General features: G+C 41.8%; 4 long non-coding RNA genes across 5 annotated transcripts; 2 read left to right on the forward strand and 2 right to left on the reverse strand.

The window, feature by feature from the left end:
* The first annotated feature begins 422 nt into the window (after positions 1-422).
* Positions 423-9,281, forward strand: LOC111251825 (uncharacterized). The gene is made up of 3 exons (XR_002673985.2): positions 423-873; positions 4,953-5,372; positions 8,555-9,281. It is a non-coding gene; the product is annotated as an uncharacterized LOC111251825 (long non-coding RNA).
* Positions 9,282-12,585: 3,304 nt separating this feature from the next.
* Positions 12,586-13,823, reverse strand: LOC147755247 (uncharacterized). Its single transcript, XR_015328667.1, has 3 exons — positions 13,513-13,823; positions 13,223-13,293; positions 12,586-12,928 (listed from the first exon to the last, which is right to left on the reverse strand). It is a non-coding gene; the product is annotated as an uncharacterized LOC147755247 (long non-coding RNA).
* Positions 13,824-13,955: 132 nt separating this feature from the next.
* On the reverse strand, positions 13,956-21,629 carry LOC111251430 (uncharacterized). Of its 2 annotated transcripts, none has more exons than XR_015328668.1 (3): positions 21,514-21,629; positions 17,242-17,941; positions 13,956-14,069 (listed from the first exon to the last, which is right to left on the reverse strand). It is a non-coding gene; the product is annotated as an uncharacterized LOC111251430 (long non-coding RNA). The 2 variants fall into 2 exon arrangements; XR_002673771.2 differs by lacking the exon at positions 13,956-14,069 and adding an exon at positions 14,426-14,508.
* A 276-nt stretch (positions 21,630-21,905) lies between these two features.
* LOC111251571 (uncharacterized) lies at positions 21,906-26,246 on the forward strand. Its single transcript, XR_002673857.2, has 3 exons — positions 21,906-22,094; positions 22,264-22,456; positions 26,048-26,246. It is a non-coding gene; the product is annotated as an uncharacterized LOC111251571 (long non-coding RNA).
* The last annotated feature ends 151 nt before the right edge of the window (positions 26,247-26,397 follow it).

The raw sequence follows: 26,397 nt of genomic DNA on the forward strand, positions 1-26,397 counted from the left end.
ACTGTGAGGCTTTTTCAGGTCGTGTATAGTATAAAGCTTCGATGCTTACACACAGTTAGTAGTATTACATTGTAATGTTGTTTCTTGTTTGTATTACTTTAGGCAAAGTTTTAGAATCGCCATGCCCCACCGAGTGGAAAAGCTGCATTACCCGAGTCATGCTAAGGTATAGCAATACGGGGACTTCGTATAGCAATCGTTTCCTTTGGCTGCGAAGTAAGCGAGTACAACCAACTTATCGAGATGCGCTGCTAGGACAGTATCAAGCACGTAGTTCTCAATTCAAGTTATTTGACCTATTTCAATAGATGGACAAGTGTTTTTTTTTTACGAATCAGTCTAACTTTATTGGTAATCAACGGTTCTAATAGTTAATGCTTGAATACTAGGACAATACGTGCACACCATCGTAAACGACGGATGCTTACGCCACTATTGGGAGCGGAAAGGTTAGCGGAAAAAAAATGCCTAGCAATTAATGGTACCGAGCTTGTATTATATAGCTGTACCTATCGAATAGTAAATGTAACACGGCGAGGGCGGTTGAATATATAGATCGTGAGTGCCCGCAAAGGAGCTCATGCTGGTCGTGATCGCCGTCACCATTACTAGTTTTACCGGATAAAAACAGCTCGTTCCGCTACGCTAAGCAACACCGTCTTGCGGTAAAACGATTCGATCGTTCAGCATCAACTCCATACAACAACTGCATGCCGAATCGTGCCTGAGCTTTAATATGGCCACATAAAATATCTGGATAAGTGGCTCGTACAACAGAATTAAGGGAACGCTCGATGACAGCCACATCAATAAGTATCGTTCAAAGGACCGCGATCGAAGACTCGAGACTTTTGCTGCCCCTTGTAAAATCAGGTACGATCACACAACGAGTTAGCACACGGCTCTGTTCAATTCGAGCTCTGATCTAGTGTAAAATCGTGTTCGACATTTTTTAGTTAGTTCTATTTGGAGCGATGATAAGAAAAACAGAGTGTTCCGAACATTTAGGAAAATCATATACGCTTTTATGACGCGCAAATACCTCTCTCTGATCGAAGTAATAGGGCTTAAAACTACGAGGTCTTCCAGAGAGCATTTTTAAATACTTCGAGCTCTGGAAACCAATCCACCACCCTGTAGCAACTTCAATACCATCATTACATTCTCGATTATGCGTCTACTGAGGAGTCTTTAGCGGATCAACTAGTTCATGGGAGTTTCGAACAATGGAAGCCCGTTTAGGAAAGTTACTAAGCTTTACGGCGACTACATATTCCGGACAGAAAATATTAACTAGCAGAAAGAATAAGAAGAAGCACATTGTTAAATCTTACTCCATATCATTAGTAAAGCATGTAGAATATAAATGATTGCCTATATAAGTAACGCTTTCAAATACTGTTGTCAGCGCCAAACCGAGAGCGTGTTGCAACAAACGGTCTAGCAGGAGATCAAAAAGTAAAATGTACGCCTACAGCTAAATTCGAATCCAGATCTTCTCACTTTTTGAGACCAAACAAATGCATTATGGCTGCGCCATAATAGGAAACTCATTTTTAATGGAGAATAAGATATGCCCCGTTCTACGCTTTTCGAATTGATATAAAACAATAGTGCCGCACACAGTCACTTTTGAAATTTACTAAGTAATTTATTGGAAAATCTATTCTAACCATACCTAAAAACGGTTTATTCTCGAATTGCGGCTCCAACCGTTGTTCGCAGCTTGAGCGCGCACTTTCGACATATCGTGTGAGTAAATAGTGTTTTTGTTATTTCGCCAAGATAATATGTAACAGTTACACAAAATAGTTATTCCCATATATCCCAGATGCAGTACACATTTTTCAGCTCGTTTTTACCGAGACGGCTTTAGCGGCTACCACTCTTTTGGCTCTCTTCCAGCCGCAATGCACGCCTATGAATAGATCTGTGCATTGTCCTCCGTTCGCTTCTCCGTTTTGATATGAAACAAGGATACAGCAGTTATTATATTGTTGTTGTTGTTGTTCAGCGAGATGTGCTTGTGTGCCTGCTCTTTAGCCTACCTGAACCTATTTCACTTTATCGGGATCGTTCTCTTCTGCCGTCGACGGAGCGTAGGACTAACACTGAGCCCAATGAGAAATCGAGCTGGCTTCGGCTGATCACCGCTGACGGCTTCTATGGGCCGCCCGTGTTTTGTATACTGACGCAGGCCGTGCTTGTTGTTACTGCCGCTAGTTTTGCCGTCTTTGCTGCATTTCGCCCCAATGTTGGGTGTGTGTGTGTTGTGCACGACAGGACAAGGACCTGAACTAAAGAGGCGAGGAAACAGCTTCGTCTGTTCTATTCTGGGCCAACAACAACGATGCTTTCGAGTGAGATGTTTATACGATACGCGTTGAGGTGCGTACTCCTCGCCTTCTAGCGAATGTCAGATTTGATTGCTGTGTCTGGAGAGATAGATCAAAATATCACTCCAGATGGACACATAGATCGATAACTTTCTAGTGATGCCTTTCTTAACAACGTGCGCCTTAGCGGGCAACACCAGTTTTTCATGAAATAACAACAGTGCAGAAGATGACGATGATAATGGTGGTAATAATGCCGGCTTTGATCGCTGTCAATTCATTGTTGCCTACGGTCGCGCTATGACGGGTCGGCAATTGAATCTGCTCGTGTCTCGATAGTTATGTACGGCTAGGCTGATGTATACACATATATAAACGTATAATGTGTAACAGTGCCCATGTGTCATGAGTGATTTTTACAGTCACTATTATAACGGCTGTTGTTGTTATGGCAGTGAGGATTATGATCACTGAGGTGGAATTTGTGTCAATCTATGATGTCCTGTCACTAAGTTTAGTTTGACGCGTCAGGCAGCGATGCTGAATGATATCAGAAAACATTTCCATTACAAACGTTCGTTTGAGCCGGCCTGTGAAAGAAGTATGAGAGTGACGAACATCAGTTGCGTATCTAAGTTGCAAACCCTAAATTCTGTTTAACTTACGAACGAGTATATAACACAGTTTAGAAAGTAGTCGACTCTACTATTAATTCCATCCGGAAAGACTGAATGCTCTTGCTTTGCATCATTTGCGGATGTAGATTTATACAGGGATATAATGTACATTTGCTCAACGAAGCAATAGCGGATAAGTTAAAAAGTATTATCGCGCTTGTTACGCCTCGGGTTTACGAGGAATCGTTACGTTGATTTCACCTGTACCATACGCACTTTCTTTTTCTTAATTATCCATGTCTTTTTTTTTTTTCTAAACTGTAAAAGGTCTTCATTATAAACTGCGCATCTAAGAAGGGTCCTCTGAATGCTCACAGCAACAAGCGAAACTATTAAATATTGGATTTAATAAACAGTTTTCTACATCGAGTGTATAAAACGCGTTATAAAAACGTTCCAGTAAACATTTAAACAAGAAGCGGTCTTCAATGCAGTCTGATATGTACTTCGTCTCTGGGTGTCCCAGATCAATAGCTTTTTAAATTTAGGTTTAAGTACGCGCCTGAACCACCTTGATCGCTGTCGATTACCTTATTTAATGATAGAGTTTACGTGGATAGAAGCTCACGAATGTCTAGGCCATCGCTACGGTGGGGAATCGCAACGCGATTCGTTTGACTATAGGATTTTTATTGCCTCGAGTAATAATTCTCCAGCCTTGAGTCGAAGTATAGACGAGCTAGTAGAAATCTTCATGGTAAAGCTACATGTATGATGTGGATTATTTAAGAATAAAACCGTTTCCTACTCCCTTCTGTATTTTCTTTGTGATCTTTTTACCACTCTACTAATAAACTCTATAGAACGCGCCACTTGCTTTACCCCTTTTTAAACGTCTCGTTGGATAAACAATCCAAAAGGTATTAAGTACGTTTGCTACTCTATTCACATTACACCCAACAAGGTCTTTTTCGTTGCTGCCACCCGCCAAAATGGCTTTTTCTGACCATTTTTCTCTGTTACAATATTCGCCCGCCATTCCCGCTCTCTTTTTCCTCGTTTCTCGTCCTATGATTCGCACTTCATACCCTCTGAAGCTTCTTCGTATCTGTGCTGTTTTGCACCAGCTGAAGCGTAGGTAATTGCCATCGACTATTTATCTTAGTTATAATTGTTCTGTCAACTAATACAATACTTGGCATACGCAACAAGAACACAGATAAACGACCGGCGTAAAAAACATAATATCTGTGTGTATGCCCGAACTTGTGCTCGAATATATATACGTGTCCATAACAATAGTACCCATTATTTGTGGTAGTAGTAATGGCAGAACGACTACTGACGCTGGCCAGGCAAAGGCAACTACAGTGTCAGCGGGCAGCCGAAGACAATATTGTTGATCGTGGCAATGATGATGATGATCAGCAGCAGCGATGGGCCAGTAGCCGTGGGTCTGGGTTTCATTCTCCATTCGTTCGTCTTGCGAATGAGCGTAATCGTATCGTACGTGTCCGTCTATGAAATTACTAAAAAGTAAATAATCCTGCCTTTTGATTTGGCCAAAGGCAGATGCGTCGTAGGATTCGATTAGACACACGAACGCAAACAAGGAATATGGTCACGCTACATACAAACCAGTAACTTAAATTAGACGTATACAGTGTGCAAGTTCCCCGACTGGAAAATGCAAATCCTGCCTTCTGGGACACGAACGTACAAACGAAACGTAATCCACGTAATTACCATATCTAACGAAACAGAAAAGAGTCAATGTCTATAAAAACAAACAGGAAACGGGGAAATTGAATGGTTGCACACACAGAGACACAAGCGCAAAAGTAATTATAATCATTTTTCGACTCAGCAATTCTTTCCCCCCTCATGAACGGTGACCTAAGTAGAAGAGAAGTTGGTAGGGTTTCAAGCATCACCGTTAGCAACAATAACATGCATACCTACAGTGTTATTATAGACGTATTTTTACGCTACTTTTCAGCTGCTTTTTCGCCCCGCTCCCCGGCTACCACCCCCATGTCCTGCGCGGTTGAAGACGCTCCATTCTGGAAAAGGTGAACAAGTCCGTCAAAAAGAAGAATCACGAAAAATTCTTACGAAGATTTCGTCCACAAACGAGCAAGTCACATGAAAGCGGGAACAGACCGAGCATCATGGACGAACTTTTCACCATTAGATATTACCTCAAAGTTGTCTTGCTGGAGTTTTCTCTAACAACCTTTAATACGTCGTGTTAACAGTACATCGTAGTAACCATTTGTCAATGGTAGAATTTTAATTAATTATGGCCGCATATTCATGGGTACCGTGAGCGCGCACTCAAAGAGATGCCCCAGAGCAAGCCGTCTCTAGTATGAACAAATACGTTTCATCACTGAACACTTTTAGAATGATTACTCAGGTGAGTCTTTACCAATTCTGTTCGCATCCAAAGTAAAGGGAAAAAGAACCTTCGAAACACGAAAATATGTCCCAATTTGATATTTAGGTCGATTTATCTGTTGTGTGAACCTTTAGCTTTTCATTGAGAAATAAATAGATATATAGTACAAAAAGGTGCACGAGCTGCTGATTCTTAGGTTACCTTAAATCTAACCCTTGAAATGTTTATCTATTACCGGTTAGGTCTTTGGAAATGTTAATCAATTTTTAAACGTTTTGAGTTGAAACTCTTTTATTCACTACCATCGTCATATCGATATGTACGTCTTACCGAATAGATGATATGCAAGGCTGTCTTTGGCCTTGTGACTTTTGTATGAACTATGTGCGAGTCCTCACGCCATCTGTTCATGTAGCGAATGACTTCGCTGTTTGGCCAGACATGTGCTCGTTACGTGCCTGAGACCCAACTTGTCTATCCAGATTACTAACAGGTGTCGCAACTTACGTTTCTATCCCACGGAGTTTGCTCACGGTAGCCAATACGTTAAGCATCAAGCACCATACAGAACACAAGTACGACCAACAGCTTCCACATCATCAAAAAAGTACGCTGACCTCTGCTACTGCTCTTACCATCTTACTTCTATGAGAAGAACTAAGCAAGCAGGCTTTTCGTTTACTTTTTTAAAATTGTCCAGCTGGAAAGGTGCTTGGCCTTGATTGGCCTACAGGCAAGGCTGTAAGGCCATGCCTCCTCTTGAAATTATCTATGTCACTTAGTTATCTTACGTAGCGTGAGATATGAGCAGCTTGTTGAGCTGCAAAAACTTTTAGATGAACAGACCTGAATTGACTGCGAAATTTGCGGATGTTTTGGGATCGAAATGGTCCATTGGAAACAGCGAAACTATGTATATAGACGGAGTAGCAGCAGTACATTTTATAGAGAACTTTAGCAGTTGGGCAGCTTCATCTGGGCGTTACGTCCATCTTATGTGGATCGAGCGTAAGGCTCAGCCTCGCAGATTGCACCAATTCTCGTTGAAACCAGTGTACCAATTTTCAGTCCCTCTTTCAGATCAGCCCAAAGCTTCAATTCACGCTAAATAAAAAAAAATACAGTATTGTTTGTTTTTAGAGTGCCCAAACATTAAATAAAAATAAACGTTGTGCTATTTATACTTTGATATTGTAGATCGTTTAATCGCAACTGTGAGTCAACGTCGACCGTTTGGCTATGCGCGAATATTCTCCTGGTCTGTCTATGAAATAGTCCTATATAGAAAAGGGAACTATATACAGGGGTTCCAATACTCTATGACACTGCATAATATTTGTAACCAACGGAGGCTTCTGTCGTATAGTTTTGAGTTGTACAACGTTCTGCGGCAAGAAATCTTAGAGCCTTAGTTGAACTAAATTACATTATCTGTAATAGCCAAATAATTTGAACGTACTAAAAGATGCCTCAAGTTTTACGTCCAGTACCGTCATTAAGTATTGCTTCAAAGGCCAAACTCGTATTTCTTATTATTGTATGTGGGAGTGATAGAATATATTTCATAATATATTAATTAAGCCAGAGGTGCGGACTTCACGAACCTAGTAGCTCATACTGCGGAAATAGCTATTCGCTATTTCCGGTCGCGCACAGGCCGATCGATGGCCGACTTAACTCTGCGGGATGGGGGTCAGACAGGTCACTGCTGGTAAGAAAAGTCAACATGTGGTACGCTGATGTTTCAAGAATACGACAGGCACTTCAGCATCGGAAAACTGACCGGTCGCCCCCTACATTTGTTTTATTTTACAGTTTATGCTGGGTACTGGTGTAAGGTCATTTTTTTGGTAAGGTCATGGTCAACATCGATATTATAAGGTCTAGCGAATATAGAGTTCAAGGACTAAACAGGCACTTGTAAAATCTGAGCGGGGTATTGTTTGGATGAAATCTGCCTTAAACTAAGACAGCAGTCTAAATGTTGTATGCGAGCTTCAGAGATAACAATCAGTTTATTCAGGAACTGTGGATGTCGCTGATGTTCACCGATGGTAGTGGGACGTTTGCACAATACTATAATAAAGTGATATGCTTTTACAACAGGTATCCGTTTCATCGATGCAGTGGTACGCAATAGAAGATTATGATGACAGCAATAGAAGCTATTCACGACTCTTCAGTCGAGAGTTGGTGTGGCAAACAAAGATGGCCAGAATTTTTAGCCTAAACAGGGCTTTATGTTGTGTATATTCTCTATATAAAATATTCTATATATATATATATATAGAATATTTTGTAATTTATTAAAGCAGAGTGTCGCAGATGGAGTTCCTCACTTGTAAAGTATCTCAATCAGTTCGTAGGCAGACTAATCGCTCGGTTGATAGCCGTAGACAACGGTGTTGCACGATTCGCCGATAGCGCTACAGAAGGTTTCTGTATTATAGAGGGAATTCAACATTAGTTATTTCACAGTAGATAAAGCATATTTGATTGAGGGGTCAGTAGATCGATCACAACATGGTCGTTGGATAGGTCAGTGCTCACTGTGGCTGTTCAATGTCCTGAGCAACCTAAACAGCGTTTCGAGTCCTACGACCATTGCTGCCAGTAAACATTGCTTTAGGCAACAGTCTGCGCATTGCCGTTACTGCCAAGTCAAAGTTCCGAATTTTGCGTCCAGTAGTGGTGTGAAGCATTATTTTAGATTCCTACTGCTAACACATGGCATAAGTGTTGCGCGGTTGCTTATGTCTTCGGCAGAGGTAAATCGAACTCTTGGCCCGGACCCAGCTACCCCTCAGGAGTATCTTCAGTTCTAAACAGAAAAATAGCTCACCCAAATGGATTGCACTCTAGTGGGCTGGGCCCTAACTGAAGCAGAACGCTTGCGATCGCTCCTTGTACATCGGAAATGTTCGGAATAATGGCCTTGGTACCGTTCAACGGACGGTTCATTACCGCCTTTAAATAACAGCAGGTCGGAGGGTTAGTGCTCAATAAGAAAGAGGTCTACGTTGGGATAAGATTACCAAAGTCAACCGACGACATATATACGTTTTCTACCGGCGAGCCCGCACCTGTGTACGATATTTGCGTGTACGTGTCTTCAGTTGACGCAATAGAGATGCACTATTTGATTATTAATGTTTCAAAAAGCATATAGTTAATCATTTTTTTTTTTTTTTTTTCTACAGTTGCATCTTCCCGTCGACTCCGCCAGAAAAGCTTCGCGAAATAGCAAACCCCAGCAACAAAAGACATCAACTCACTAGGTACATGAATAACATGGAAATACTTCGTGTCTCATGAAGTTGCCGCGCGACGACTCTGTAAAACCTGAAAAGATCTGCCTCGGTTAACAGCTCTCAAGATGCTGCGCGACACGGAAACCACAGTCTGAGATGTGAAGAAAAATACAGTCGTAGCCTCGTTGTATTGTATAAGGTTAAGTCTGAAAAACTGTTAGTTTATCAACTGTCAAACCGTTAGGGCCTACTAGTGGGTAGAGCGCGGGCGTAATCAAATGTTTTGGGTGACTTTAGATAGTGGTTGTAAGGCAACTTCATTATAACTGATATATTAATCAACATCACCAGAGGCCGTATCAGCAACATAGGCTGCCGAGAGTGATCCTCATAGCTCAGACGGTGACGAACTCAAGGACCGTTCGATGTTGCGATTATATGATCGGCCACTTACCATCTCTTACCGCAGCAGCAGTGTTTCTGCTGCTCGTAGCAATGACGGTGGCAGTGAAATAGTGTCGTTTGAAACAGACGACTGGATGGTATTTAAGATGGATTGAGTTCGTTAACGATCACAGTTCAGCTCCGTTGGAATCGTATTTTGAGTCAGCCCTAAAGCGTGTTAATCAGTAAGCACTCTGTATGTTTGACATCTCTTCCGTTGATAATAAAACCATGGCGCTTATAAGTATTTTAAGCATCTGTGTTTTATTAGACGTATAACATCTAAATGTCCTTCTACGTCTATTTACTTTTGAAATATAAACACGATTTCTATGTGCACTTAGTACGTGTTTATTACAGTATAACCGCGTTGGAAAAACACGTGTTTTTGTTATCATAATGTGAGATTTATACGGTATTTCAATTAGGATGAACTGATGTCGATTGACTAAGATAAATAGATTAATAATAAGTTATTTCCATATTGGAAATAAAATAGATCATTCCTTTCAGTACAGGTACACACGCAGCTTTGTACAGGGGGCTGCCTTAAAGTAGTCTTAGTATCTGTAAGTGGGTCACCTTCGGATAAACGCATACGGCACTTATCAATGTGAACTTTTATATCGCCGGGTAACTTCTCGTCGCCTAACGGTCTTCAAACTACCGGCGGCTGTTGAGCGAGATGGTGAATGACCTCCAGTCCGATGGTGGTCCTTTGGATTGAAGTCGCCCGTTTAATATTATAGTAAACTATACGGTAGAGAGCTAAGATCGATGAGCTTGGTTAGCAATGATCGTGCGGGTGTGGAAAGCCTGGACAGGATAGCTACCACGATTTCTACTGCCTCTCGCCATTGTTTGAAATCGGCTGAAACTGATTTAAATGCGATGCTATGACTTAAATTGATCCAGGTTCCCGACCACGGCATTGAGCTGAGCAATTCGATTAACGCGCGTTAAGGACGCGGTAGCGCAAAGCGATTTACGATTTTTAGCTGCGTCGTGCCTTCTCGCTGACTCTTCATGATGATACCGTCAAGCCGAGAAGAGAGCTTTGTTGATCATTATTTAGATTTTTCGGTTGGAGCTGCCACCACTATCTATATATATATATATATATATATATATATTTTTTTTTTTTCATCTGAGATACATATATGTATGTACCCCAAATGAAAGCTTAGGGTTAACGTACACATGGGCAAATATGATCGTATACGTTACTCAGCTCAGTTTCAAAGTATGGGGAAGCCGAAATTGGTGCGGATTATATTGAAGAATGTGCGTTATCGATTTAGAAGTCACGTAAAACTAAAAAGACAGGTAGAAAACAGGAGGGCTCAATGTAAAACACGTGGGCAAAAATCAGTTTTCTCGCGCAAATCGCCCGGCTTAAAGCCGGATATTTCTGGGTTACAAGTTGGTTTAAATGCAGAATATTTGTTATACACTTAACCTAAGGGCTTGCAGAATACTTAATTTTGAAATAGGTCAAATATAGAAGGTTGAACACTTGATTTGATCGGCCCTTTTGTACCGACCCAGCGCGGAAATCATAAATGACATCATGCGCTATTTTCTGGATGTCTGACTGAATTGTGTGCAAGCAGATAGATATGGACATCGTTTTTGTACGCATAGACTCTCCTAGTATACTAAATAGGTATTTTCATATGGGCGTATGACCGTATGAGACAGCGGGGGCGGCGTTGGGGTCTCGAAAACAGCGGCATTTGGAGATGGGTGGCTATGTTTTGATCTACATGGATCCGGGCCATGTCGTCGTTTGCCTGGGCGAATTCACTATAGCACTACTATTATTATTATTAACCACATTATTACACACATTCCTACGCAATGAGTGCCATCCTGCCTCACGATGACTTCTACTGATACGCTGCATTTGTCCATGTGACACGCCCTGGGGGTAGCCATTCCAGATATACAGTGGGTGCAATACGATATCTGATCTCTTACTGAACACTTAGTGCCACCCTATACAGGCATGCGATGCACACTTGGTGCTCCAAGGCATACACGATGCATATCGCCGTAATGAAGAGTATACTCTTTTAAAGACTCCTTTTATTCAAATCATACTGTATACATACATGATCGTCTTACCCATGACTGACGCTTGTTGAGATGTCTAGCCACGCCATCTAGGTACTATTCAGTAAAGAAAAAAACAGCTCACGGCACCCTACTCGCCTGTTGATCTGCGCTCTGTAAGCCAAACTTCGCGCAGAGAGTTCGAGAATGCGCTTTGTATTTAGGAAAAGTTTTGAAAAGGTTGATTTTCACACGTGTTTCATTGGAAAACGAGGGTGAAGTGCTAAATGGCATGCATCGTACTTTCTGCTAGGAACGTGCTCTGTTATAAGTACCATTAAATGGTACCGAAATAGCAGTAGAAGGCTTTCGAGGACCAAGCTATGAGGGAATCCTAAGTGTATAAGTGATAGCAGCGGTTTTGCGACTGACGATACAGCCTCGGAGAAGGTTCTTGACTGAAAAAGGGCGTTCTGTCGTGGCAGGTACAAATGAGATAATAGAAACAAAATAATTCCTACCCGAGGATGATCGAGTTCTTCCGAAAACCTATATATCTCACGTCAATATAGCCAATTAAAATCCAAGAAAACACCGAGAGCAAGATCAAGCTACGATTTTGAAACCTGTTGAAAGAAATTGATATGCACATGCATAAATCCAATGGGGGATCATTTCAACATTGGGACAACTAAGCTACATGCGGTTGCTACAATGTCGAACTTTTCGATATATTAAGACATACCTTTTCGTGTAACATGGTATGACAATCCAGTCCCGTTGCTTCCTATTAGACTGATATAATAGTCGCCATAGTAAAATAAGGCCCAACTTACCTTATCGAGCTTATATAACAAAAATAGATGTTTATTACTCTGTACCATAGCCTAAGCTTCGGTTTTCCTATGAGTTCCGTCATAATGATTGCTGATATCATCAGCAGTAGCATTACGAATACCGTTCGATTATCATTCGTATATATGAAGCGGCCGAGGCAAACAACGCGGTTTGCTTAACTAACTGACTCCTTATCCCCCTGTGCCCTCCATCAGCGCTTCCTAATAGTAACGCTTGTTGAGTTGATGTCGTGATTGCAGCGCTCGCTCGCTCGCTCGCTCACACGCATCGCATGCGAAGATCGTTTGCTTTAAGGGAGCTGAACATGAGAATGGAGGGGGTACGAACCGAAAACTTCAACCGAGTCTTTCACTATCATCATCTGGGTGAAAAGGGAGATAAAACGGCAGTAGAACACCTTCGAAAGGTGTTCGCCACCTGATGATGGTTTTAGCTGATGGTCGGTGGTCGCCGGCCGCAGCCAGCAGTTGAGGTTGCAGTTGCCGCAAACATCGACGCGACGGACTACGACGACCATGAAGAAGGCTACTACCGTCATTGCCGCCGCCATCGCCGCTGCTGTTGTTGCTACTCGTTGACGACGACGACAGCAACAACGATGGCGACGACGATGAGGCAAAGCGGACAACAAAATAAAAGATAAGGTTAAGGTGATAAAGAAGATTAGTTGCTTAGTGAATTTTATTGAGTATGGCACCATGAAGGCGCCAAGTGTCGTCTGCCGAGCGGGCGGCCCGGTCGTCGTCGTCGTCGCCACCGCCGCCGCCGCCGCCGCCGCTGCTACTGCGGCGACGATCACCGGCGTCACATGGCCCACAGCAACGTCCCAGCAACGGTCACAGGCAACAGTTAGGGTACGGCCTCTCTGAAGCTGGGGCCAAAGTGCGAATGGTCGTTGAGATGTGAATGATGATGATGCTGACTTCGACCACAAAATGATGAAAATGATCCAGCACGTCAGTCGTGCTGCAAATTTTCCGTCGTTGCAAATACGAAGCAATGTTGCAGAACTAGAAAATGATGAAAATTGCTCTGGCACTAAGTTGTTCTCTTGCAAATTTATGACCGCCATCGTATTGCTCATTATTATTCCTGTTCAATATGAGTTGGCTAAAAGGAATATATACATGGAAATATATCTACACTTCCGAATCAATTTGCAATTTATTTAACGATGGGCAGATAGGGAAGCGAAGTTTGTTAAAAATGTAGGTGTTTGCGTGATTGTTCTAGAAGAAATAACTATCTAAAATGGAGTACCTTAGAAATTAAAGTTAAAAGCTTCCGTTTTGCTCGTGTGACCGGCCGATTTTCTCGAAAGTCGTCCAGATCTGGAAAAGAAAAATCACAGGAAAAAGTTCCGAGTTTCTATACAGATTGTACTATTTGTAACGTATGAGCTTTAATACCCTATATATGCACACCTAGTTCAAATGTCGTCGTTCAAATTGCGTCGCTAAAATGATTGTTACAAAGCATTGTGCCATCACCAAATGATTGTGACTGCCACAAGGAAAACGTGCTAATAACTGCAAAAAAGGCATGCTTACCACGCGGTAGCAATGTCGTTTCGTGGGCCTATTGAGCCCAATCTGGGGTATTTCTCTTCAGTAGGGAGCGTCATGCTATTATGATTAGCATCTTCATCAACTTAAATTGAGACCAACGTAACCCTATTCGTAAATATCGATTGACCGTTGTAAATTGTGACATGCATACGCTCTGTTATTGTCACTGTTTTATATTTGAGGAGCTCATGAACGGGCGGACGGCGCAGGACATCAGTATAAGCAGAACAACTCTAACAGTAATTGGCGACCCGCGGCGGGCAGCAGTTACACGTTTTCTGAAGTTAACTCCTCCCTTCACTTCGCCTTCCCCCAAAGTCGCCACTGGCACTCACTAATCAACGAAAACTGATACTGCACCACGACGAGCACCAAAAGTAGTATTTCTCCGGAACGGATGCCAGAGAAGTACTAGTTCCTTGTCATGTATATTCGCCACCGTAGACTACATCGGGCCCGATAAGTTAGCGACGACCGGGCATACGCGCACTGAGAGCCTGAAGGCAGATATATGTCCCTTGCGCCGTTCTCGTTTGCAGCTAGTGAGACAAACAGATAGCCATATATGCGATATCACCATCACATTGTTATGTCAACAGTTGTAAATAAAAGACAAAAACAAAGAAAAAAAAAGGGAGAAGAGGGGTAGAAAAAAAATATCATCGACAGAACCGAACGGCGCAAGAAAGAAGGCCAAATGAAAGTTTAGGAATAGCTGGCAACTGACGTAGATAACAGACAATGTTTAGTCTATACGTACATAGGCGTTACACATGGGCGCCGTGATACAGAACAACGGAAGCTGCTCTCCCAACTATCTTGCGCATTCGATGACGATACAGTCGTTCCTGCAGGTTCGCTGTCTAACTAGAGCCTGTTCCTGCTCTAAGATACCTGAAGGCATTCTCTACGTATGGAAGACAACGATAACCCTACACGTGAACGGCGGCATGCGCAGACATCTCATACGTACATACACTAAAGAGAACAATGATAATTTAGGTTTCATGTGATAGACAGCAACTTCGCCTATCGATCCACGAGAACAAAGGTTTAAATGAAGAATGAGAAGGAAATACATGCGAGTTGGTACAGAAAGTCTCAAACGAGTCTCGTACCGAAAAGAGAACGATTTCTTTATCTTTAAATCTAAACAAATCGTGGCATCGCATACGATACAACGACTCGTTGACCCAAGTCAAAGTAGGGATATGATGCTTGACTTCGTGAAGGCAAACAATAGGTATAAATGATGAACAAATGCTAAATAAACGCGATGCGTCCCGGTAGCGCAGGTGACAAATGTTACTTTGTACTTTTATTCCCATACAATAGCCTAGTTGTTTACAGGCGGCTTACGAAATAGTTCTTAAAATTGAAGCTGTATCACCACAATTAAGAAAGCATTATGCGGTAAAGATGAACAGTATATTCGAAGCTGAAAAAAAAAACAAGCCATCGGAAACAGTACCTGCTCGGATCTTTTAGAACTTATCGAAATTTTGTCTATTATCTACCTGTATATTCTATACCTTTTACACCTTGAAATTCAAACGTCAAAAATCTTCGTGATCAGACCCTCGTTCAGATCATATTAACTTGTGGTTTAATAAGGAGCTGTATCAACGTGTCGTTCTCTCTAGGTAAAACGAATATGATCTAACTTAATTGACTAGATCAAGGAAGAAGAAAGTACGGTTTACTCAACAGATAATCTCTATTGAAACCCGGAGCCTGTCGGTCGTTAGGTAATGATATGGACTTGTGGTGAAGTCCAGGCTGACTATGCAGCGTCTTCGAAAGATTTCACTCTATGCCATTGTCTCGGCACGTAACATGATGCTTTACAGATTTATATACGTTTGATATACCTTTACAGATTGTGGCCCCATCTTTTGTGCCACATTTTTCGATTTTCATCATAAATTTAGATTCATTTGCTTTAACCTATATATATATATAACCTATAACTAAAGTTTCTATGTAGAAGTACAGTTAGAAACAAAGCTATGGAAGAAAACTGAGCAAATCATTGTTTATTTGGTAAAGTTAACATACAAATTGGAGTTGATGTAGAGCTGATTCATTACTTTTCATACTTATTAACATGGAGCGGTGCGAAACGTTCAATAATTATTAGAGATATAGTGTTAAATTACTATTCAATAATAGGCTTTACACATTAAGCTAAGTAACCTTATGAAAAACCTTTCTATATTATATTTTTAAAGCATCTGTTTTTATGACTTCGGTCGAGGTAGAGCTAATTCAACAACATCATACATATATGTATGTTGAAGCGACCCAACACTGACGCTGAACGTGCTGCTCTCTTCAACCATAAAAGTTAACTGTCGAATAGGTCTCAATCATCATTTGGCTGTTTTAAGACGACATGCCGCTTTGCGAACTTGCGTGTAGTATAGATATTTATCAGCCCAAATAACTAAAAAAAAATACATGATCTGCATAGGTGAATGGTCCGTAGCGTCACACGCAATGCGATCGGTCGCGCTGGACAGGGTCTGATTTATCTTGTTCTTCATGATGAAACCCCTGTGCTCGGTAAGATGTTGGGCGGATATTGTACTACGTACGAAAGAAACATTACGGCCGTAGAAGCAGGCAGTAAGAACGTACCATAATACTTAGCATATATCATTGATACTGCTAGGGCAATAGTTTATCACGAATTGCCAAGAAAAACAAATAGTTAGCCAGGCAGGAAAGTTGTGTGCTCCCTGCGAAGGCAGGTAATTTCGGTTAGAAAAAAGATTATGTGAAGGTTGAGGATGATTGGGGAAGCATCAGAGACGCGTCGCTATCGTTACGATAACATCAAGCATTTACCGACTAAACCTCTGTGATACATAATGAACTTAATTTAAAACAATTGTGTCTACCGAGCTTGAGCTATGCATAGGGTTCGTACTAACGTGCACGTCTTCGAAGAGGGGGTATGGGTGTGCGAGACCACTCTTTAAGGACATAACATCTGTTACGTTGAACAGTTTTTAATCTCTCAATATCTATAGATCTATAGTACCGTCGAAACTGTTTCGTACAGCTTCTCAATTTTCTGTTCTACTCCGCATGAGTTTGTGGTGTTCATGCTTGGCGTCCGCGTATACTGTGGCAAAGGACAGTGACTGTCGTCGGTCAGCGTCTATATACGCCGCGCAGTCGCCATGTCAACGGAAGCAAGCAAAACCAATAGAGGCAGTGTTGTTAGCACACGATAGAGATAAAAAAAACGAATCAGAACAAGCGAAAGAGGCAAGAAAGAGAGGGCAACGAAGAAAGACCGAGCGAAATTTATAGACCAGCTTCACGCGTTCACCTGAATGCTTTTTTAATGCAGCGCTAACCGCCCGTTTGAAAAATCGATCGAGATAAGAGTTCACTAAGTAACTTGACAAGAGTTAGAGAAGAAGGTAAAGAACGATATTGGCCACGATTGACTCAATTCAATACATCGTTCCTCTGTCAACAGGCCAATCATGGTTTCGCTACTTAAGGGTCATGGTGGATGGTAGGACCTTTTTTTCCTGATCATGTATGTACTCAAATGGTCGTGAACGTAGCTGCGCCCCATATGTCTACTGCTGTCGTTCCAATCAAGTCCTTTGTGATAGCTTCACCTCGTGGCGGTTTATTTTTTAACTACCTAGTATATATATATATCGTGTGATTTAGTAATCGTATGCGCACCGGTTCATCTTGGCCGTCGTGCCTCGATCAGGCGAAGCCTCGTTTTCAGCGTAGTCGCTTCGGCAGTAGTGGCAGGTTCATCCGCGTCTCCGATCCTAACTATTTGCGATGTCGATGTTGTTCGTGATGATATTGCTTTTGGAGCTGCTGAAGCTGGTTGGTTGTCGTTCTTGCTGCTTCTGCTGATGATAACACTTAATAAACATTTCAACGCCACAGCTGATAAAGTGGGAAAGGGATCGGATAAACAGAGCGACTATACCTGATAACAAAGGGCCGACTGCGTCCTTCGGCTGTGCCGTTCAATACTGCAAAACAAAAACACGATGTCTTTCGTTCTGCGAAGTGGAACTGCTAGTCCAATAGCAACATCGTACATGGTAGATTGCGCACCACAGGGCGAGCAGCGTATTATGCTATCATCTATGGCGCTCTGTGACAATTTCCTTCAGCAGCCCGTGGACCACAGCGACCTACAACAGCGGTTAGCCTGTTCTCAAGCGACGAAGTCGCGGCTCTTTGGTCTTTCGGAAGGTTTTTTGAAGAGACCAGAGACGAAAACGACGAAGAATGAAAGATGAAGCGCCAACAACGACGGTAGCAGCTGCAGATGAGTGTCATTAGGAAATAGCATAATTACATCTTTATCCTCTCTCCGTTGCTGCTGCTGCTTCTTCTTCTTCTGCTGGCTACGAGGGACCTGATAAGAAGTGATTTAAAACTGATGTAATCAAGAAAAAAAAGCGGGTCGATACCCAAAGCATATGTTGTAGCAGTTTTATCTTATTTGCTTTGCAACGAAAAAGGGGGAATAACAAACACTGGGTTCAAATACGATAGGCACTGCGGACACGAACCCAAAGAGGCTTCTGCCAATTCTCTCATAGCGAAGGCGATGAACACAGCTGTTAACGAAAAAGACGAAACATTGATCCCGAACGCAATAAAAGTGGCCAATGGAGGGCGTTCACGTTGCGGCAAGAACCAACCTATCGATCAGTTAACCACTATCGTATGAAGCTCAGTTTTTTTTTATAGACTAAAATGACCTTGCACTTCGTTTGTCACAGATACTATTTGATGCGATACAATGAGACAGATTGCAGTCGTAGAACTGTTTCGCGAAGGTAATTCGCTATTAGTCGAATTGCACAGATGCCCCTTCGGTCGCAGGTATGCATAAAAAACGTGGCCTGTATCAGCCGTAGAATGCGGAAGAAATGTTTTTACCGCCGCAATAGAGGAATAGCGTAGATGCGCTAAAAAGCTTCCTTTAAAGTATAATACCAAGTCCCCGTTTGTCTTAGTTTACTTTTCGTACATCTTACGGTCGGGGTTGGGTAGAGGTGCGCTAATGATTCGACCTAAACAGGTCTACATTTCGTTTACTCAGGACAAAAACATTGCAAGTTTCAAATAAAGCCTGTGCAAAAAATTACTTTTTCATTTGATCCTGTATTGCAGCATGTGCAATCACGCTGTCAGTATTTATGTACTATTTGTGAAGATAATCATCTTGTCCTTATATATATATATATGATATTTTTTATCTTTTTATATATTTATTTAGATTGCATTTTCAGGATATAATCGTGCCTAAATATAAATATAAATTTTGTCCAGAGCAATGCGCAACGACTCGAATTAACACAAACGAGCCGATCGAATTTTTGCTTTTTGCACGAGATTCGTGAACAACTGGCGAGTAAAGAAGGCTCTCGCAATAACTTCAACTTCTCAATGCGAAGCACTGCCAGTCTCGTTTGTCATCGAGCTGGGCTCAGCGTTTTTAGTTGCCTACCTGCATATGTTCTACAGGGGGCTTTGTGCAATGTGTTAACTGAAGGTCAACTTCTAAGTCGGTTCACTGACATCTAGCAGTAAATCCAATTACATTAGATTTGTTTACGAGACAGAAATTTCATCCAACTGTATTAATGTTTATCATGTGCGTGCACGATTCATCCGCTGGTAGCATTCGGACCCAGATACGGGCCTGACAATCATGATCCTTCGAAAATTGTTTCTAGTTGGATAACGGAGAGCTATATTTGCAAGCGCCACCTATGTTGCTGTTGTAGTTTGATTTTTGCATGAATTTTTCGTATCTTGTTGCTCACATCTGTCAAGCTCAATCTACCAGCATCGTCCAAAATCGGAGCTCGATCCATGATTATGGTTATGAGACGCATTCAGGGTTAGTGCGACGAGGCGTAGAATGAACGAGGACGCTGTAATTGTAAGACGCCGGATCAATGCGTAAGCGATCTTTGTCGAAGTTCAGCGTGGAAGCTAGCTGCGTATACGTAAAAATTAAGTAATACTCACGGGTGTCTACGTCCGAGTCCACAGAATAGCCTCGTATTACCATTGCCGTTACCACGGCTACATACGTAACGGAAAGTAAGATAACTAAGGTTCCGTTCGACAATTCGGTATCGGCTTGCCAATTAACGCCAATCGGCTCATCAGAAAGTTTTCGATTTTAGTGGGGGCTTGAAACTTTGACTTGGTATATATATTCAGCGATCTGATGCCTGTCCGGAGAAAAAATTCGCTCTGATAAAAATGCGTCGCTGTGCTTCCTATCGAGCTTCATCTTCTCTCATACATTTTTGCTATAGTCTTCTTATACTTCACTGCAGCTGATTGCCGTTGCTCTTTCTTGACGAGCGCATAACGACCGATCTAAAGAGGTAAACGAATTGGTTTACGTGTCCGTATTCAAATAAACGATGCGTGTGCGCAGATTTGCAAAGTCACTCGACCGACTGGGGGATATATGAATCCTAATACGGCAACAGTAACAGCGCCAAGATTGCGGGATGAAACGCCTCTGAGTCTCCTAGTGCTGTTGTTGTTACCGCCAGCGACGAGCGAAGCGATGTTATGGAACGCCCTAAACTTCTGCTAATAATAAAGTCTTCCTGCTGAATGAACGGTTGAGTGCGCGTCGGTCTCATCAACCCATTTACCATTCATGGGCCAGCCGTTCGTCGTAAATAATCCGTGTGTGTTGTAATATAGGTTAAAAAAACGTGGCAAAAAGAAAGTTCGTCAGTACATGCCAAACATGGGCGATGTCTAATTAAAGATCAGGAAAACATTTGCAGTACGGTGAGTTGCGCAAGGATACACTTGTGCACTCGTTAACCGAACAAAATCGTAAATATACAGATCCGAGTAGGCAACACTGACAATTTGCTTAATGCAATTAAAAAAAAAATGACCACCAATTTTTTTTTCTATTTTGTTGTATCTTTAAATTGCCATTCTGCATACTCGCACGGTAGGACACATATAGCATGACCTGATACCTACTGACTTGTTCACTGTTACTGTTGTCCAACCTGTCTTGCTATTATTGTTGCAATAAGAACTTAAGGGAATGATGCTTTTCTGTGCAGTCGTAGGGCTGTGTTATTAAAGCAATGCTATCTGGAGCATCTTGAACCTAGATAGATTTTCAGTAGCTAAAACACTTAGCATTCGATCGGCTTGGCCAGATGCACCAAGTGAAACTTATTGACGCAGCAATGCAGGTAAAACTTAACAAGGTTTATATGACGGCTTGTAGAGAGTTGCAGTAACGAGCAGATCCTCTAATGATCACAGCAGCAGCGTAAGGCGACGGGGTCTTGCCACAAAGGCAGACCTCCTTCGAGTCGCCTCTGAATGCCACGAGCAGTCATGTAAAGATTCAGCAAAATGTTTAAACGCTTTTCTTCGTGAGTGCCTCGACTTACGACAGTTCAAAGGCTCCGGTTCGACAGATCGATTGACGGTGGCTAGTTACCTAACATAACATCAGATATCACTTATGATGACTTGAAATGCTTCAGATGCTGATGATGGGCCTCGAGATGCATCAGCAGAACCTCAAACAGTTATCGGCAAGACATTTACAACCAGCCTGTGCCGTTCTTAGCCCTGCCGACCATCAACACCCCATTCAGCCTTCGAGATAGGATATATACCACTACTGACATTGACTCAATTGCGCCAATATAGATACGCTCAACAACTGCCACAACTTATAAACGTATACCGGTATATTAATAGGCAGAAAGTAAAAGATAAGGGCGATAATAAGTTTTTTGTTTTTATGCCAAGTCGTCATAGATTCGGACACAGAGTAGCCAGTTGTTTTAACCGCTTCGGTTTTCTGCACAGGTTGAGGTGAACGTATGGCGTTGCTACATGTCGATTGGCTATATAATTGTTGTATTTAGTTATATACGCACATAGAAATAGATAAGTTGTAAACCTTACCGCATAGCAAGGAATCGAACGTTACTTTGTGATTCTGAACAAAATCCGTATGGCGGCGTCTAGAGTAGTCCGCTATCAAGTTCGCCTTTGTCGGTTATCCTAGCTGTTTAGCGATAATTATTGTGCTATCCATTAAGATAACGGTAACGATGTGATGACCCATAAAGAGAAATTTGGGGGTTTAGATATTTAAAATAGATAGGTTTTTTTTTTTTTTTTTTTAAATACATACAGGTACGAATGTATCTCGTTTTACGGAGGCCAATACAGACAGGCTAGCCAAAATTAAATTAGAATAGGATTTAATGGAGGATATTTGACTTTAAATTCAAACAATTATGATAATGTGGTTTCCGTTTGTTGTTTGGCTTAAGCTTATCCAATTGATGTCAGAACGCACTACATAGTGTTTTAGTATAGACTAGTATAAATAGGTCTTCATCGGGAATCGGTGCAGAGAGGTTTCTGATTAGCTGACAAAAAAATAGCGGACGCAACTTACCTCCCAAACACCGATGCGGAAGCTTACATGAAGAACAGTCTCATACATCGCACCAACGTGGGTTTTGTCGTGCTGGAAGGTGAGTACGCTTCTTCAATCTGACATATCGCTATTAACATAGATCTAGTGAAACGAACAGTGGAAGAAAATTTGACTTAGGAATTAGCACAGAGTGTGTATTGTGATACCAAAAAATATATTGTAAAATATTCATTATGTACAAGTATGTAATAAATGCTGTTTCGCAGAAAAGCAACGATCGCGTGAAACGGATCCCACAAAGGAGCGTGGCAATTTTACGGCGCTCGTCGATGATTGAGCGGGCATAGTGGCTTTGTTTTTGTTTGGCCTCAGAAAGAAGTAAAAATGTCTAATACGACTTTTATGATTGGCGGCCAATCGGTGATTGGACGAGGAACTCCAAGCAAGCCGTGTAGGCAGGTACAATGATTGACTGATTATCGGCTCGTCTCTACAAAGTGAGAAAAAATTAACTATCAGAGCTCGTGGCTAGGGGAAACCGCATCGACGCGGAAAGATCAGATCAACTTACTAGAAACATCGTTGACCGAGAAAGTCGACCTTTACGAAATTAGATTTATTCGAAGTAAACTTAACAACCTCTTTAATTCACGTTCATTGATGCCTTACTTAATAGAACTAAAGCAATCGTCTTGCTACAAGCACATTGTTCATTGATCTAGCAGAACTACTCGCTGCATTAGAAAATGCCATGAAAACCTGCGAAGCGATCAGGATGAGAACAGTTTGGCTTAAATTTGAAAATTCAGCTCCTGCAATCGTACAGCGTATGCTTAGCTGCTCCTGTGTTATTAAAGCAGACGATGATAGATCGGTCATCGACTTTCCAGAATATCGTTCACGCTTAGCCCAAAACATCACTTGAGCACAAGAGAAAAATCCGAGCATGTTTACAAAGAAGAACATTGATGATCGAGCAAACTTATTTCATACAGAATACGACCCGTTCCAAGACATGAAGATCCAATCCTTTTTAAGATCAATGGCATGTGCTTCATACGGAAATAAAAATTGTTTATTATTTGCGAATACTCTATAACGGCATACAGGCGTAAGAAGCCGTTAGCTGTTGAAGAGTGTAAGTAGCTGGTAGAAGAATGGATCGAAGTTTTCTTCGAACGGCTCCTCTCGAACAAGTAGACCAGTGTGTGACACCCTTGCGTTACATAATGTAGCCTAAACGTATATAATAGAGACCGTCATGTTTTATGTCTCTGCACCAATAACTTTATGTTATCGCACGCAGCTTTTGTGAGGATGGTAAGTTGAAATCGGCAAATGATTTGAGAGATACTGTTGAATCTGAGGATACGGAAATTCTTTATACCCAGTTTTCCCACTCAAATAGTCCCGATAGATTGAACTGATGTAAACTGTCTCTCATTTGAGACCCTGAAGTCTTTGAGGAGAGTTCTCAAACTAGGATTGACGCAAGTCAGCAGTCTTGATTACACCTATAGTTATGCCAGAGACTTTCCAGATAGTACTTCCGTTACGTACGAACACCTATACCCTACATCCAGAAATAAATTTTTCCGAAGGCGAGCGTTCGCCAAAGCCTAAGGCTTTGCTGGTCCAAATGCCTATAGGGACGACTAAGAGGCGATGTCTTTGCAAGCCACCAACCCTTAGTTAGTTGTACGACGGTGGTTGCGGCGATCGCACGGCCGTATTGAGTAATGTAACTGTTTGTAGGTCCAAGCAGACCAATGGAGCTCTAATCTTGGGTATCCATCCCAAAAAAGCCTCAAAAAACTTTAGTTTAAATAGCAAGCCTCATAAGCAGCAGGTCCATTTAGATGCTGGCGGCAGATCATCATTCAAGGTCTCAGATTAGAGCAGATTCAGAGCGATATCTCGTGGTGTTAATTTCCAGGATGCCCTTAGTTTGGTTGCCAGCTTACTTTTTCAGAACCGCACAAAGTTTCTCGGCGACGGGAAACCTATAGCCACAGGCAGAGAAACGGGGGTTCTTTTCGGTTGCAAAGAAGGTAAAAGAGTGCTGAAAGCATTTGGCGTGGAGATCGAAAGTATTAGACTTCACAGAAACAACCGAGAAGGAAAAGGTCCTATTAATTGCCGACACAGGTGGTGTCAGAAAAAGTCCACCACTGCATCGGACTTACGAGATGTGTAATCAAAAACGTGGATAGCAAGCGCAAATACACAGAATCGTTGAGAAATATTTTGTATCGACGTGCTTATTTACTGTCGAACATCACCGAGATTTTTCTACATTCGAAAGAGTCGAACATTGAGAAGGCTCTTCCCTAGTGTCAGCCTAGATAATCAGACATTCCCTATTTTTTCATTTCTGGTTATTTCAATGCCATAGGCTGTATCAAAAAAATGGGTTGATCGGTTGGACCTCGGTCTGACTTGCAACTCGTCTTTATCCCAATCGCATAGATACTAAACCCATCTGGAGAGCAGTGAGCTTTTGAAGGCACCATTTTGAAACAGACAGCATTATCCCAGAAATAAACCCAATCAATCTCACAGAAGCAGGTCGAATATTTTAGTGGTAGCAAAGCAACTTCAGCACTTCTGCAATGCGAGTTTGACCGCTTAGGGACGAGCAATGGCATATATGCGTGCAGTGCCGGGAGATAATGTACCGATGATTTCGATCCTATTCGTCAAGGTCAAAATAGCGCTGTTAAAAGCTGGCAATGAAACAGCGGTCCCCTTGAGATGATAGCGGCCATCTTCTTCTCATCATGAGTAAATCACTGTTAGTTGTTTACAAAATGACATATTGCTGTGGCTGCCTACGAGTTCGAGGCTAGATTCGAGGCGATTCATCAGACTAACGGAAGTCGTTCGTCGGAAATAGAACTAGTGAGGTCCGACAAGCATCGTCTTGCTGGATTTAGTGTAATATTATTTCAAGTGAAAATTATGCAGTTTCAACAGAGGCACCGCATCGTAGCAAGAAGAGACTAACTGGTACGCCCGCTACAAGTGGGTGCAGTAAGCGGGTCAGCAAACTATTTCCCTTGAACCAGACTCGCCAATCAGTAGTATATCTTGTGCGCCGTATTGATTGACCGCAAGCGAAGCAGAGCTGTGTGTTTATTAAGAACGCATACGAACTTTCAAAGACGACTAACTAACTAACATCCTAACTGACGGCATCAAACTCTTTGCAAAAAAAAGGAGAACGATTACCCAAACAAATAACGTATTTGTTAAGGGCGACCTCTCGTGTCTAAAATGTGTATTATCAGTTTCCCTTGATACTTAGAGAAGCTCGAGTTTTTTTCGAGGCATGAAAATGCTACGCCGCCTATGTGCATGTAAACAAATACCTTGAGGCGTATTGTTGGTACTCATCATTCTTGTAGAATAATTAAAAAGTTGTTCTACAGTACCAAGATGGCTATGGAGGAATTTCAGACCTATACACAAGTTTACCTCACATTAAAAAGCTGAACAAGACAATGACGAAAAGCCACATCACACTGTTAATTTGTGCTTTCTTTTCGATTATCCATCTAGAATTGGTTCTATGCTTAAGCACTCTCAGATTTCTCGTGGCTTTACAGGGATTTTCTGAACAGATCTTCCCGGTGTAACTCGCTTTGTGCGTTACAACGAGTTGGTCTTCTAATGGGTGGTAAAAGAACTATAGTTGGTGCTCTAAATCAAAAGGAATTTAAGTAGAAAAAGGAAGGAAGCGTAGGAGAAGTTAGCCAAAACTGACATAACTTGAGAGCTTATTACGGAGAAAAACACGTGGGTCAGAAAGCTTTGCAAGAGAACTGTTTCACACAGTCAAGTGCCCCCTGTCTTAAATGCAGAGCTAAAACTTTAAAGAACCGTTGGTTACATAAAAGACGTCGATCGATGGCGTTAGAATTTTTTATAGTGCAAAATATCTATTATAGGGTTATAGCAATAAGCAGTAAGTAAAGTTTAGCAATTTCGGGTTACTGAATAAACTGGGTTAACCTGATTATTTTACTTTACTATTGTATCCGTTTTCAGGGGAAGCAAGAACAGACCTTCGATGCTGGCCAAATTAGAACCTGATAATGTTTTAAAACACTCCATCTATCCTCCACGCAATCAAGTATTATCATTAGATAATGGGTTTCTTCATTGGTTCACCTTGCCGATCAAACAGGTTACAGAAATGATCATCAGCAACCGTTACAGCGTTCTCTAAGTTTGCAGACGCTCATCTAGCCGCTTGCTTTTTATTTCCAAATAAAATACGGATCATATATTACGACAAGTGTAATTCGTTTTAAACGATAAATAGTTAATAGAGACTGTTTAATAGGGAAGTTGCTATCGCTACAAAGAATCCTTGTTATTAGGCACGACCATCACAG

The sequence above is a fragment of the Varroa destructor genome, unplaced genomic scaffold, assembly GCF_002443255.2.
Source record: "Varroa destructor unplaced genomic scaffold, Vdes_3.0 BEIS01000005.1, whole genome shotgun sequence".
Lineage (NCBI taxonomy): Eukaryota > Metazoa > Arthropoda > Arachnida > Mesostigmata > Varroidae > Varroa > Varroa destructor.